The following is a 14,270-nucleotide window of genomic DNA, read 5'->3' on the forward strand; positions in this document are numbered from 1 at the left end:
ACTCTGGGGCGGGCGAACCAGTCATGCATCTCATAACCCAGCGAGGAAGAGGAGGAGGAGGAGGAGGAAGAGGAGGAGGAGGAGGAAGAGGAGGAGGAGGAGGCGGAGGAGGAGAAGGAGGAGGAGGAGGCGGAGGAGGAGGTTGCGTCATTGGCTGGTCTCCTGCTCTCCTAGATGGTGGAGTGTTGGGTGGGGAAGTGTTTCTTATCCCTTCGCCTGGCCTGGGATATATGAAGGACACTGGGATATATGAAGGGCACTGGGATATATGAAGGGGTACTGGGATATATGAAGGGGTACTGGGATATATGAAGGGTACTGGGATATATGAAGGGGTACTGAGATATATGAAGGGCACTGGGATATATGAAGGGGTACTGGGATATATGAAGGGGTACTGGGATATATGAAGGGCACTGGGGTATATGAAGGGGTACTGGGATATATGAAGGGCACTGGGATATATGAAGGGTTCTGGTCTGAGATCACGTGTAGGTGTGTGTGTGTGTGTGTGTGTGTGTGTGTGTGTGTGTGTGTAGGTACTGGAACAGGAGGTTAAAGACATATCAATGGAGTCTTCTCTTCTTTCTAACCACCTCTTTCCATGGCGAAGGAAAAATTGTATGAGAAGAAGAGGAAAAGAAGAAGGAGGAGGAGGAGGAGGAGGGGGAGATTGTATGAGAAGAAGAGGATGAAGGAGGAGGAGGATGAGGAGGAGATTGTACGAGAAGAAGAGGAAGAAGGAAAAGAAGGAGGAGGAGGAGGAGATTGTATGAGAGGAAGAGGAAGAAGAAGGAGGAGGAGGGAGGAGGAGATTGTATGAGAGGGAGATTGTATGAGAAGAAGAGGAAGAAGGAGGAGGATGAGGAGGAGATTGTACGAGAAGAAGAGGAAAAGAAGGAGGAGGAGGAGGAAGAGGAAAAGAGGTTGAAAATATCTCTGTAGTTTTGGGAGTTGTGAAGGACGTGGGCGCAGGCTCGACGTCTGGCGGCACTCAACACTGGAGGGGAAACCATCACATGAAACATCTTGGTCGAACTCCTGCAGAAGTAAGGTGGGACAGAGAGTAATACCTATGAAAGATCAGCTCTGATGTTCCTATGTCACTTTCGCGTCGCGTCGCGCGCTCTCTCTCTCCCCTTTTTGCGAGTCTGGCAGCGACGGAGGAGGGAGGGAAGGGAAGGGAAGGAAGGAGGGAGAGGTAGGGAGGGAAGGTGAGTTGTACTCTGTTGCTTTTTGGCAGCGTGGCTCTCGTCTCGCGCCCGACCGACACACTCCCGTACACGATACTGACAGTGGCGGATCCAGCGCCCCAGCCGAGACTGCTGCTCGCTCCCTCCCTCCCTCCTCCGTCCCTCCCTCCCACCAGCCCAAGCCCTCCGCTCCCATCACCGCCAGACCGAGGGAGAGAGAGAGAGAGAGAGAGAGAGAGAGAGAGAGAGAGAGAGAGAGAGAGAGAGAGAGAGAGAGAGAGAGAGAGTGTGTGTGTGTGTGTGTGTGTGTGTGTGTGTGTGTGTGTGTGTGGAGGGAGGGAGGGAGGGAGGGAGGGGATGGCTCGATTCCTGGAAGCCAGATATTAACATTAAGGTTTACGGGACACACACACACACACACACACACACACACACAGGTATACATGTGACTTAAACCTGTCAGGCCTGATTTGGAGGCACGATGAGCCAGGAGGCCCTTGTAGGAGGGAGGGAGGACCTACGTACGTACGTGTTGACGTGTGGGGAGGGAGGGGCGCCTCGTCTTTGTAGGGCAGCAAGGGCGTCGCGGTGTGTGTGTGTGTGTGTGTGTGTGTGTGTTGAAGATACGGGAGGTTAAACTGGAGGCACGGTGAGCCAGGAGGCCCTTTGGGAGGGAGGGAAGACCTACGTACGTACGTGGTAATGTGTGTGGAGGGGCGCCTCGTCTTTGTAGGGCAGCAAGGGCGTCGCGGTGTGTGTGTGTGTGTGTGTGTGTGTGTGTGTGTGTGTGTGTGTGTGTGTGTGTGTTGAAGATACGGGAGGTTAAACTGGAGGCACGGTGAGCCAGGAGGCCCTTTGGGAGGGAGGGAAGACCTACGTACGTACGTGGTAATGTGTGTGGAGGGGCGCCTCGTCTTTGTAGGGCAGCAAGGGCGTCGCGGTGTGTGTGTGTGTGTGTGTGTGTGTGTGTGTGTGTGTGTGTGTGTGTGTGTGTGTGCGTGCTGAAGATACCGTGAGGTGAAACGAGAAGGGAAGAAACGAATTTAGGGACCTTCGCCGTCAGGCCCGACTGAAGAAGGGGTTAGGGGCGAGAGGCTTGGGGTAGGTCATGCGTTGTGTAGGGGGCAGCACACCACGGCCTCCGCTGTGACCACGCCCACACCCGACCCTGAGACCACGCCCTCGGCCAGGGGGGAGGGGGATGGTGCCACAACCAGGGGGATGGTGCCACAACCAGGGGGATGGTGTAGTGAACCAGGGATGGTGCCACAACCAGAGGGATGGTGTAGTGAACCAGGGATGGTGCCACAACCAGGGGGGTGATGCCACAACTAGAGGGATGGTGTAGTGAACCATGGATGGTGCCACAACCAGGGGGATGGTGTAGTGAACCAGGGATGGTGTAGTGAACCAGGGATGGTACCACAACCAGGGAGATGGTGCAGTGAACCAGGGATGGTGCCACAACCAGGGGGATGGTGTAGTGAACCAGGGATGGTGCCACAACCAGGGGGATGGTGTAGTGAACCAGGGATGGTGCCACAACCAGAGGGATGGTGTAGTGAACCAGGGATGGTGCCACAACCAGGGGGATGGTGTAGTGAACCAGGGATGGTGCCACAACCAGGGGGATGGTGCCACAACCAGAGGGATGGTGCAGTGAACCATGGATGGTGCCACAACCAGGGGGATGGTGTAGTGAACCAGGGATGGTGCAGCTGAACCAGGGGATGGTACCACAACCAGAGGGGATGGTGTAGTGAACCAGGGATGGTGCCACAACCAGGGGGATGGTGTAGTGAACCATGGATGGTGCCACAACCAGGGGGATGGTGTAGTGAACCAGGGATGGTGCCACAACCAGGGGGATGGTGTAGTGAACCAGGGATGGTACCACAACCAGGGGGATGGTGTAGTGAACCAGGGATGGTGCAGTGAACCAGGGGATGGTGCCACAACCAGGGGGATGGTGCAGTGAACCAGGGATGGTGCCACAACCAGGGGGATGGTGTAGTGAACCAGGGATGGTACCACAACCAGGGGGATGGTGTAGTGAACCAGGGATGGTACCACAACCAGGGGGATGGTGTAGTGAACCAGGGATGGTGCCAAACCAGAGGATGGTGCCACAACCAGGAGGGATGGTTGTAGTGAACCAGGGATGGTGCCACAACCAGGGGGATGGTGTATTGTGAACCAGGGATGGTCCACAACCCAGTGGGGATGGTGTAGTGAACCAGGGATGGTGTAGTGAACCAGGGATGGTTGCCACAACCAGGGGGATGGTGTAGTGAACCAGGGATGGTGCCACAACCAGAGGCATGGTGCCACAACCAGGGGATGGTGTAGTGAACCAGGGATGGTGCCACAACCAGGGGGATGGTGTAGTGAACCAGGGATGGTGCCACAACCAGGGGGATGGTGTAGTGAACCAGGGATGGTGCCACAACCAGGGGGATGGTGTAGTGAACCAGGGATGGTGTAGTGAACCAGGGATGGTGCCACAACCAGGGGGATGGTGTAGTGAACCAGGGGGATGGTGTAGTGAACCAGGGATGGTACCACAACCAGGGGGATGGTGTAGTGAACCAGGGATGGTGCCACAACCAGGGGGATGGTGTAGTGAACCAGGGATGGTGCCACAACCAGGGGGATGGTGCCACAACCAGAGGGGATGGTGTAGTGAACCAGGGATGGTGCCACAACCAGGGGGATGGTGTAGTGAACCAGGGGATTGTGCCACAACCAGGGGGATGCTGTAGTGAAACCAGGGGATGGTGCCACAACCCAGGGAGGATGGTGCAGTGAACCAGGGATGGTACCACAACCAGGGGGATGGTGTAGTGAACCAGGGATGGTGCCACAACCAGAGGCATGGTGCAGTGAACCAGGGATGGTGCCACAACCAGGGAGATGGTGCAGTGAACCAGGGATGGTGCCACAACCAGGGGGATGGTGTAATGAACCAGGGATGGTATCACAACCAGGGGGATGGTGTAGTGAACCAGGGATGGAACCACAACCAGGGGGATGGTGTAGTGAAACCAGGGATGGTGCCACAAACCAGGGGGATGGTGTAGTGAACCAGGGATGGTGCCACAACCAGGGGGATGGTGTAGTGAACCAGGATGGTGCCACCACAAGGGGGGATGGAGTCAGTTGAACCAGGGATGGTGCCACAACCAAGGGGGGGATGGTGTAGTGAACCAGGGATGGTGCCACAACCAGGGGGATGGTTAGTGAACCAGGGATGGTGCCACAAACCAGGGGGATGGTGTAGTGAACCAGGGATGGTGCCACAACCAGGGGGATGGTGTAGTGAACCAGGGATGGTAGCCACAACCAGGGGGATGGTGTGAACCAGGGATGGTACACCAGGGGATGGTAGTGAACCAGGGATGGTGCCACAACCAGAGGCATGGTGCAGTGAACCAGGGATGGTGCCACAACCAGGGGGATGGTGTAGTGAACCAGGGACGGTGCCACAACCAGGGGGATGGTGTAGTGAACCAGGGATGGTACCACAACCAGGGGGATGGTGTAGTGAACCAGGGATGGTGCCACAACCAGGGGGGTGGTGCAGCGAACCATGGGTGGTGCCACAACCAGGGGGATGGTGTAGTGAACCAGGGATGGTGTAGTGAACCAGGGATGGTGCCACAACCAGGGAGATGGTGCAGTGAACCAGGGATGGTGCCACAACCAGGGGGATGGTGCAGTGAACCAGGGATTGTGCAGTGAACCAGGGATTGTGCAGTGAACCAGGGATTGTGCAGTGAACCAGGGATGGTGCCACAACCAGGGGGATGGTACAGTGAACCATTGATTGTGCCACAACCAGGGGGATGGTGTAGTGAACCAGGGATGGTGCCACAACCAGGGGGATGGTGTAGTGAACCAGGGATGGTGCCACAACCAGGGGGATGGTGTAGTGAACCAGGGATGGTACCACAACCAGGGGGATGGTGTAGTGAACCAGGGATGGTGCCACAACCAGGGGGATGGTGTAGTGAACCAGGGATGGTGCCACAACCAGGGAGATGATGCAGTGAACCAGGGAGATGATGCAGTGAACCAGGCGTCTCGTCTGTCGTTATTATATGCAGATGATGCGCAGCGACATCAAAACTCTGAGTCCCCGTTTCGTTAGGGAGCGCCAGGTTCCCCCCGAAAAACCTGAGCTGAGCCCCTGTTCATGTCACTTGTCTTCGTATAGTCCCACTTAGGCACCCTGGCAACCTCTCTATCTCTCTCTCTCTCTCGCTCTCTCTCTCTCTCTCTCTCTCTCTCTCTCTCTCTCTCTCTCTCTCTCTCTCTCTCTCTCTCTCTCTCTCTCTCTCTTTTTAGAGTTTGCCTCATATTCGCAGAGCCACTTTTGCACCTCCGGAGGTCGCGTTGGAAGACTCTACCTACCTCTTGCCTCACACCCACACCCACACACCCACATACACACCCACACACACCCACACCCCACACCCACACACACCCACACACACACACACACACACACAGTAACAATGAGTCCGCTTAACTTGCATGTGTGCGCTCATGTTTTTTTTGTGTTTATTTACTTCGCAGTGACAGTGGAAATGCGTCATTTTCAAACACGGTTTTTTCCCTCCGTCCACAACGCCCTCCTTACACACACACACACCGCTACGGGCTGATGATGAACCCCCCTGTGTCTTCTTCGGACTTCCCTCCCTCCATGTCCTAAGCTACCCACACACACCACGTCTTCGTATATATCTTCAGTTGCCTCACAATATACACCTTCAGGAGGGAGGTGTCATGTCACACGTCCCACAGAGCCACCACCACAAGGGCGTCTTGGACATGTATCTTCCTTGAAGATTTCGCCACATCACATAACCTCTCTAAAACCTCCATTTTCTTACACCGTCTAAACTATTATTTGTCATAATTTTTCATTCTCATTTTCCACTGTCTCTTCTAACTCTTAACAGGGTTGCGTTCCTTATTCATCTTCACTGCCGTCTTTTCCACCGTTTTAAACCACTAGAAAAGCAGATAGTGTGTATTTATACCCACAAGACGTGCAACACACAGTGCCTTATCCGTTTTACACACGCGCTTCTTCATCATCGCGGTCCACGAGAGTGCTACAATCATGATCAAATACAGGAACTTCATTGACGACTTCTTTGGCAAATCGTGTGTGCGCTGGACGGAGCACTGAATGACCAGATAACAGGAGTCTTTAGAATGCGTCGAGGTACGAAGTGCTCCTGACGAAGTCGAAGGTCTTTTCAGAAGCCCACTGGTGCTCCTGCGTACCTGAGGGTGTTGTGGATGACCAGATAACAAGAGTCTGTAGAATGCGTCGAGGTACGAAGGGCTCCTGACGAAGTCGAAGGTCTTTTCAGAAGCCCACTGGTGCTCCTGCGTGCCTGAGGGTGTTGTGGCGTGGAAGGACTCGAGTTGGGCTTGAAAATCGCCCGGGAAAGGGGAAAGGGGAGAGAGGGGAGGTCCTCAAAGCTCTCTTGGGTTTGTCATACACATGGGGACGCTTGCTGTAGGCATGCGATGCCCCTCCGCCATCGAGTGAGTCAGAGGAGGAGGCGGAACACAGGGTAGCAGATCGGCCGGCCGATGAGCGACGAGGGAAGGCGGGGTTGTTGAAAGTGGATGTGAACGCGACCAAGACTTAACGTCGTTGCTGGATGACACAGAGGAGGGTAAGAGACAGTGGGGTATGAGCCACCAGGTTTTAACATACCTGAATGTACGCTCGCTGACCTGAATGGACCCCACAGCCCTTATCATGTCATTTTGGTTCACCTGGTCACGCTTTGAATTTTTTTTTTGTTATACTTTGTCGCTGTCTCCCGCGTTAGCGAGGTAGCGCAAGGGAACTGACTAAAGAATGGCCCAACTCACCCACATACATATGTATATACGTTCACGTCCACACACGCACATGTACATACCTATACATCTCAATGTATACATATATATACACACCCAGACATATACATATATACACATGTACATAATTCATACTGTCTGCCCTTATTCATTCCCGTCGCCACCTCGCCACACATGAAATGACAACCCCCTCCTCCCGCATGTGCTCGAAGTATATATATATATATATATATCTTTTTTTCTTTCAAACTATTCGCCATTTCCCGCATTAGCGAGGTAGCGTTAAGAACAGAGGACTGGGCCTTTGAGGGAATACCCTCACCTGGCCCAATTCTCTGTTCCTTCTTTTGGAAAATTAAAAAAAAAAAAAAAAAACCGAGAGGGGAGGATTTCCAGCCCCCCGCTCCCTCCCCTTTTAGTCGCCTTCTACGACACGCAGGGAATACGTGGGAAGTACTCTTAATCCCCTATCCCCAGGGATAATATATATATATATATATATATATATATATATACAGAGAGAAACTTCTAAAAAAAGATGAAAAGACGTAGAGAAGCGCTGTTAAAGTATGAGTGATAGCTGAATGGAGCAGAGTGCCTGAGGACATGGCTAATGCAGACATCATACGTATATATTCAAGACGTTGTATGTTGGAGAATGTTCAAGAGATGAGTCCATGCGAGTGTACAACTCCTTCCCTGGGGCGTACAAGTGGGTAATTACACACACACACACGTACCTAATTGCCCCTCCTTAGCAAGGGAGCGTCAGGAACAAATGAACAATGGCCTCACCTCATTTGGACAAGTTTATTCCCAAGCTGTCATGTCTAAAGTATTGAAACGAAAGCCAACCTGCCATCCACAGTCAAGCCCCACAGAGTGCTCTGTGTGGTCCAGGCCAGTGACGGCACGACGACCCCCCATATACCATATTGGTCCACTTTGTTCTATCCCACGATGGCCTCTCATCAAATATGACTTCTATCCCTCTATAATTTTTCTCCTGGTTATTACATCCATGTATCTTGTGATGTCGTAACCCCATCAGCCTTTGAGGAGAAATCCTTTGGCTTGGCTCTTTGGAAAGTGACAATACAAGAGGGAAGGGTTTCCAGCCATTCTTCCCCTAAGGCCCCATCCCTCTCCTGCTCCTCTCAGAACACGAAGGACGCGAACAGTCGCAGTACCGTAGGCCTTCGTCAGGCAGGTCCTTGTCGCCTCACCAACATCTGGCCAGGTCCTTCAACACCTTCAGAGCAGGTTAGCATTACCGGCGTTGCTAATCCCCCCCCCCTCCTGAGGGGCCCCTTCTCTATCCCCCTTCTAATTCTAATACGCTCCGTTGGTCGTCTGTGACGGAGGAGCCATTCTCTTGTGGCCTCAACCTATACGTAATAGAGAGACAGAAAAAAAAGATGAAGGAAGAAACACCGGCGTCTGAAATGAGGGAAGAGCAACCTAGCATACTCCGTGACGGAGGGCGTGAGACTTGAGACGAAGCGAGGCCACAGATCGGACCCCCTTCGAAGTGCGATGGTGGTCTTCGCCAGGGGTAGTGATTTTCGGACCATCAAGGCCGTTGGTCCTTTCCGAGGCCATCTGCTCCTCCTGGTGTCGTTGTGGTCTGTGGTGGCGTCCACGGCGGGTTGAGTCTGCCGTCCTTCCTCCTTCTGGGGGCGTCCACGTCGGGCGTACACGAAGCCTTTGTGTCGGTCACTCCCCACCGGGGGCTTGGCCATCGCTTGGGGGGGCGGGGGAGGGTCTATAGTCTGCCCGGGGTTGGCCAAGTTGGCCATCAGCCTCGCTTCGTCTGTCGCAGGCCCGTCGCACGGCTGCCCACGGCCTCACGTTACCCCACGTCCGCCATCTCCTCTCCTCCCCTCCTTGCACCTTTCTCTTCACCCTCCCTTCCCTCCTGAACACCACACCCTCCCCCCCTCCCTCTCTTCCACCTCTCTAAACTCTATTAACCTTCATGAATAACGCGCCATTAGACACACCACCAGCAGCACCCCCGTTTCTTCCCACCCCGTCACCCGTATCAAGAAACCCTCCTCCGACACGCTTACCTGCTTAGAACAGACAGGACTGACCCTCAGTTGATGATGGAGCTCTTGCCTCTGACGAAAGGGATGCCAACGGACCAGAACCGAAGGGGAAGAAGAAGAATGACAGGCAGTCTACCTGATGCCGATGCTTCCCGCAAAACCCAAAAGCCGACCCAGAAAAATGGTCCTTCCTGACGAAGTACTTTTGCGAAGTTCTTACGTCTTCGTCCAGAAGTTCCAGGTTTTGCCCAACCAATGCCCCGGCATACTGAAGCAGCTCAGTGTTTATGAGTTTTATCCCATGGGTCCTAGAAAACCAAGACACATGACCAGAAATATCTAGGATAATTGGAAACTTTTCTTGAAGTCAAATGGCATCTCCTGGAAATTCAGATTTCAAGAATTCAGCCATGTGTGAGATCGCCATACACACCAGCTCAACTCCCAAACATCAGAGAGGTGTTGGTGAGGTGATCAGGGAAGGAGGTGTGAGGGAGGGAAGGATGGAGGAAGGTGTTGGTGAGTGTGAGGGAGGGAGGGATGGAGGAAGGTGTTGGTGAGTGTGGGGGTGATCAGGGAAGGAGGTGTGAGGGAGGGAGGGATGGAGGAAGGTGTTGGTGAGTGTGAGGGAGGGAGGGATGGAGGAAGGTGTTGGTGAGCGTGGGGGTGATCAGGGAAGGAGGTGTGAGGGAGGGAAGGATGGAGGAAGGTGTTGGTGAGTGTGAGGGAGGGAGGGATGGAGGAAGGTGTTGGTGAAGGTGTTGGTGAGTGTGGGGGAGGGATGGGATGGAGGAAGGTGTTGGTGAGTGTGGGGGAGGGATGGGATGGAGGAAGGTGTTGGTGAGTGTGGGGGGAGGGATGGGATGGAGGAAGGTGTTGGTGAGTGTGGGGGAGGGATGGGATGGAGGAAGGTGTTGGTGAGTGTGGGGGAGGGATGGGATGGAGGAAGGTGTTGGTGAGTGTGGGGGTGATCAGGGAGGGAGGTGTGAGGGAGGGATGGGATGGAGGAAGGTGTTGGTGAGTGTGGGGGAGGGATGGGATGGAGGAAGGTGTTGGTGAGTGTGGGGGTGATCAGGGAAGGAGGTGTGAGGGAGGGAGGGATGGAGGAAGGTGTTGGTGAGTGTGGGGGAGGGATGGGATGGAGGAAGGTGTTGGTGAGTGTGGGGGTGATCAGGGAGGGAGGTGTGAGGGAGGGAGGAAGGTGTTGGTGAGCGTGATGATGGTAGTGGGTGGGTGGGTGGCGGCCTAGTGGTAACCCAAGCTTCGCCCCGACACACACTATCAGGGTGTTCATCAACCAGACGCACGCCCCTCCTTCTCCTGTAGCCACAGGAGGCCAAACTCCTCCCCAGACGTCTACAACGCCGGGGATCCACTATTTTTTTGGATGGCGTCCCATAGGGCCTTCCCCTCCAAGGGGATGTCTGTGACCCCTTCGACGTGGACCAACACGTACAGGCGACCTTTCCATTTCTTAGAATCTGTGAACTTGCCTCCAGAGGGCGGCGCCGAGAGCTCAGGAGCTGGTCCAAAAGGCCCCCTCGCTCTTCCACCACCCATCTGGCGTTGTGGCGAGGTACCCACCGATCGCTTTTTCCCCCCGGTCCACAGGCGGCCCACCTTACCCTTCTACTGCGCGGAGCGCAGAAGGGAGCCGTGTCCTAGCTGCTGTGCCGATCAGCTAGGTCATACCCCAACCGTGTTACGCTGTCACATCGCTGTCACCCGTGGGAGACCGTGTTACGCTGTCGCATCACTGTCACCCGTGGCAGATGACTGTACGATCATTGCTCAGCTGCTAATGCAATCTGGTCGACATTAAACCCCCACTGGCAGATCCCTTGACCACCTATAAAGCACTACTGCCATCAGATGCTCCGTCAGTGGTGCCCCCTCCATTGTACATCACTCAGGGACACACGACCACCAGAAACAACACCTCCCACACACCCTAAAAAACACCCTCCACGAACCTTTGGCGCTCCAAAGACATACCCCCAACAGACGGCAACTTAAACCTCCCCTCCCTCCTCACAGCCAAACCTCACTCTTCCACAGAAGCCCGAGCCAGGAAGTTAACATGGTATAACTCAGTGTTATTTGGCATCAGCATCCAACACACACACACACACACACACACACACACACACACACAAGTACTCAGCCTTATCCAAGACCAGCTGACACACAAACGTAACACACAAACACCACCAAACTCACACCATAGAGCCTCACTTCCATCACAACCCCACCTCCCCTTACAACTACACAACCATCGAGCTTTATATATTTTTTCTGTTAGGTTCAGAAAAGTCTGATGGACGCATCCAACACCTTTCCCACCTGAACCTTTTCAAAATGTCCTCGAGTGACGAGGGAGTCACAAACCCTTTTGACACGGTCGCCTCCCCCTCGTACATGTCAGCCAGTGTCTATACGTAGCCCTGCCAGCCACTTGCCAAATGGCTGATTCTTTCGTGGTTCTTACAGTCCCCCTTTGACTCCCTTTGGAGACCCTGGTCGGTAAGAAGTATGAATCGAGAGACGTCAAAGTGGCTGGTTAGCAAACAGATCCTGGCGGTAGGTGCTGGAGTGGCCGGGTAAGAGAGGAGTTGGGTAAACAACGAGAGAATCGGGGCGAGTTAAGTGCCCTTTCACAGAACTGGTTATGGCCCACAAATCTCATATGTTTTGGATTCGTTTTCCTCTCCCCCCACGTTCATTTCATAAGAGGATCCGGATCTCTGTGGGTGAGGGAGGGGGAACATGAACTGTAAATGATTTTCCAGGGAGCTAGCAATGTGTTTTCTTGTAAATTACAGAGAGAGAGAGAGAGAGAGAGAGAGAGAGAGAGAGAGAGAGAGAGAGAGAGAGAGAGAGAGAGGGTGGAGTTCGTCCACCATCACACCACTGCTCGCCAGCCTTGAGAGAAAGCGAAGGTATGGAAAACTTAAATCATTCTTAGTGAGTGTTTCCTCCACGCCAATAGACACTCGGCCTGGAGTGCTTCGTTGTACGTTGGTAAACTACGTTGTTTTACACATAGCTACGGATGGGCGCCACATGCATGGTATGAGTGTGTATATATATGCGGTTGGTAGATGTAATTTACGTTGACCGTCTTAATGACCTTGGTAGTTGATAGGCCTAAATTGCCCCAACCAGCCAGTCAACCACCCAGCTGCTTTAGGTGTCGTGTGTTGTGTTGGGCGCAAATACGTGCCCTCCTTCGAGTCCCGGATGGAACTGAACGAACAGCAAGGGAAGGCCCACAGTTTCGTCCATTTCATCTCCCAAGTCCAACAAGAATGAAGTGGGGCGTCGCCAAGCGACGAGCGAAAACCCCAAGTGAATGGAAGATTTCGAATGCCCAGCGTGAGGGGCTGGCTGGCTGGTGGTGCCCCACCACACACACACACACACACACTTCGTCAAGCAAAATGTATATATATATATATACATGGCCGATATAACTGGCAGGCCGTGACGCGTCGGGTAGTTAGGTGGGCGTTAAGTGGCCCGATGTGTGGTCGTGCGAAATGAATGACTACCCAACACACACACACACACACACACACACACACACCCTGTGCGAAATGGCTTACGTAGAGAGAGAGAGAGAGAGAGAGAGAGAGAGAGAGAGAGAGAGAGAGAGAGAGTGCGAAATGACTTACTTGCCAGAGAGAGAGAGAGAGAGAGAGAGTGCGAAATGACTTACTTGCCAGAGAGAGAGAGAGAGAGAGAGAGAGAGAGAGAGAGAGAGAGAGAGAGAGACGCGAAATGACTTACTTGCCAGAGAGAGAGAGAGAGAGAGAGAGAGAGTGTGAGTGTTTACGCGCGGAATCCCGCGGGTTCGCTCCCCCCCCCCCCCTCCCCGACAGAACAGCCTGGTTCCTTGTTAAAAATGACGAGTTCCTGGGCAGTGCGCAGACCGCGTGCGCACGCGACTATGTCCTGTGGCCATTCATTTTCACAGTCCATCACGGACCGTCCGTGTGGGGAGGCAAGGAGGTGGGATGCAAGGAGCGGGTTAGGGCTCCAGCCACGGAGAAACACTTGGCTAGGAAGAGGCTAGGCTAGGCTAGGCTAGGCTAAGGCTAGGCTAGGCTAGGCTAAGGCTAGGCTAAGGCTAGGCTAGGCTAGGCTAGGCTAGGCTAACTTGCAAAGCCAGCGAATCGAAAGAGCGTCATGGGCGGGAGGAAACTTCAAAAAGAAAAAGGAGTTTTTAATCAGTTGATCTGTCATGTGAGGTTTACCCTCCCTCCATCCCTCCGCTCCCTCGCTCTCTCCCTCGTAAGGCTACCACGCCCTTGGGGCCTAATGCCAAGCCTTTTCCTAAAGGGGCCTCGCGTCACCACCACCACCAGGGCCTGACGAAGAGGAGTGCAGGGTGTCGCTGGTTATTGGAAGAGCAGGTGCTGTGTGACGCGAGACACTGGCCAGACATTGACTTTCACTGAGAATTTCCTTTTTTTTTTTTGCTTGCGTCAAGCTACTCCTCCCGGCGAAGAAGCATTATAGGGGGGGGAACCACGCAGCGCGCGCGTCATTACTTGCGTCATCTGACGGGTTTACGAGCGTAGCCTTTGCCCTACGCGGATACTCAAACGCCCTCCGCTTCATCTTAATTGCCAGGCTCGTATGCCAAATGGCCATATGACGTGACTACGTCTTTGTCCCCCTCCCTCCCTCTGCGTCTCAGGTCTTTGACCGAGTTGGCAATACCTTCTCCGACCCACACGGGCGTCGCCGGCCGCCCACGTATGGGGGCGTCTTGTCCTGCGAAGTGGCCATAGATTTGCCAAGCCTCGCCCGAACTCCTGCCTGTTCTAAAAAGCATTTCGCTTCAAGGAACACCTCCTCCTTCTCCTCCTCCTTGCCCAAGCTAGCCCGAAGCTCTTGCCTGTTCTAAGCATTTCGCTTCAAGGAACACCTCCTCCTCCTCCTCCTCCTTTCCCAAGCTAGCCCGAAACTCTTGCTTGTTTTAAAAAGCATTTCGCTTCAAGGAACACCTCCTCCTTCTCCTCCTCCTTGCCCAAGCTAGCCCGAAGCTCTTGCCTGTTCTAAGCATTTCGCTTCAAGGAACACCTCCTCCTCCTACTCCTCCTCCTTTCCCAAGCTAGCCCGAACTCTTGCC

General features: G+C 53.9%; 2 protein-coding genes across 3 annotated transcripts in view; one reads left to right on the forward strand and one right to left on the reverse strand.

Moving 5' to 3' along the window:
• Positions 1-1,299, reverse strand: part of LOC139765838 (patched domain-containing protein 3-like) — a 38,073-nt gene extending 36,774 nt beyond the window's left edge. Inside the window, exon 1 of the mRNA XM_071693661.1 lies at positions 1,074-1,299. The gene's annotated coding sequence lies outside the window, so the exon portion shown is untranslated. The remainder of the gene's footprint in view (positions 1-1,073) is intronic.
• Positions 1-14,270, forward strand: part of LOC139765839 (uncharacterized) — an 86,551-nt gene that overhangs the window by 60,634 nt on the left and 11,647 nt on the right. The gene's annotated exons all lie outside the window — the stretch shown is intronic.

The sequence above is a fragment of the Panulirus ornatus genome, chromosome 56, assembly GCF_036320965.1.
Source record: "Panulirus ornatus isolate Po-2019 chromosome 56, ASM3632096v1, whole genome shotgun sequence".
NCBI classification, from domain to species: Eukaryota; Metazoa; Arthropoda; class Malacostraca; order Decapoda; family Palinuridae; genus Panulirus; species Panulirus ornatus.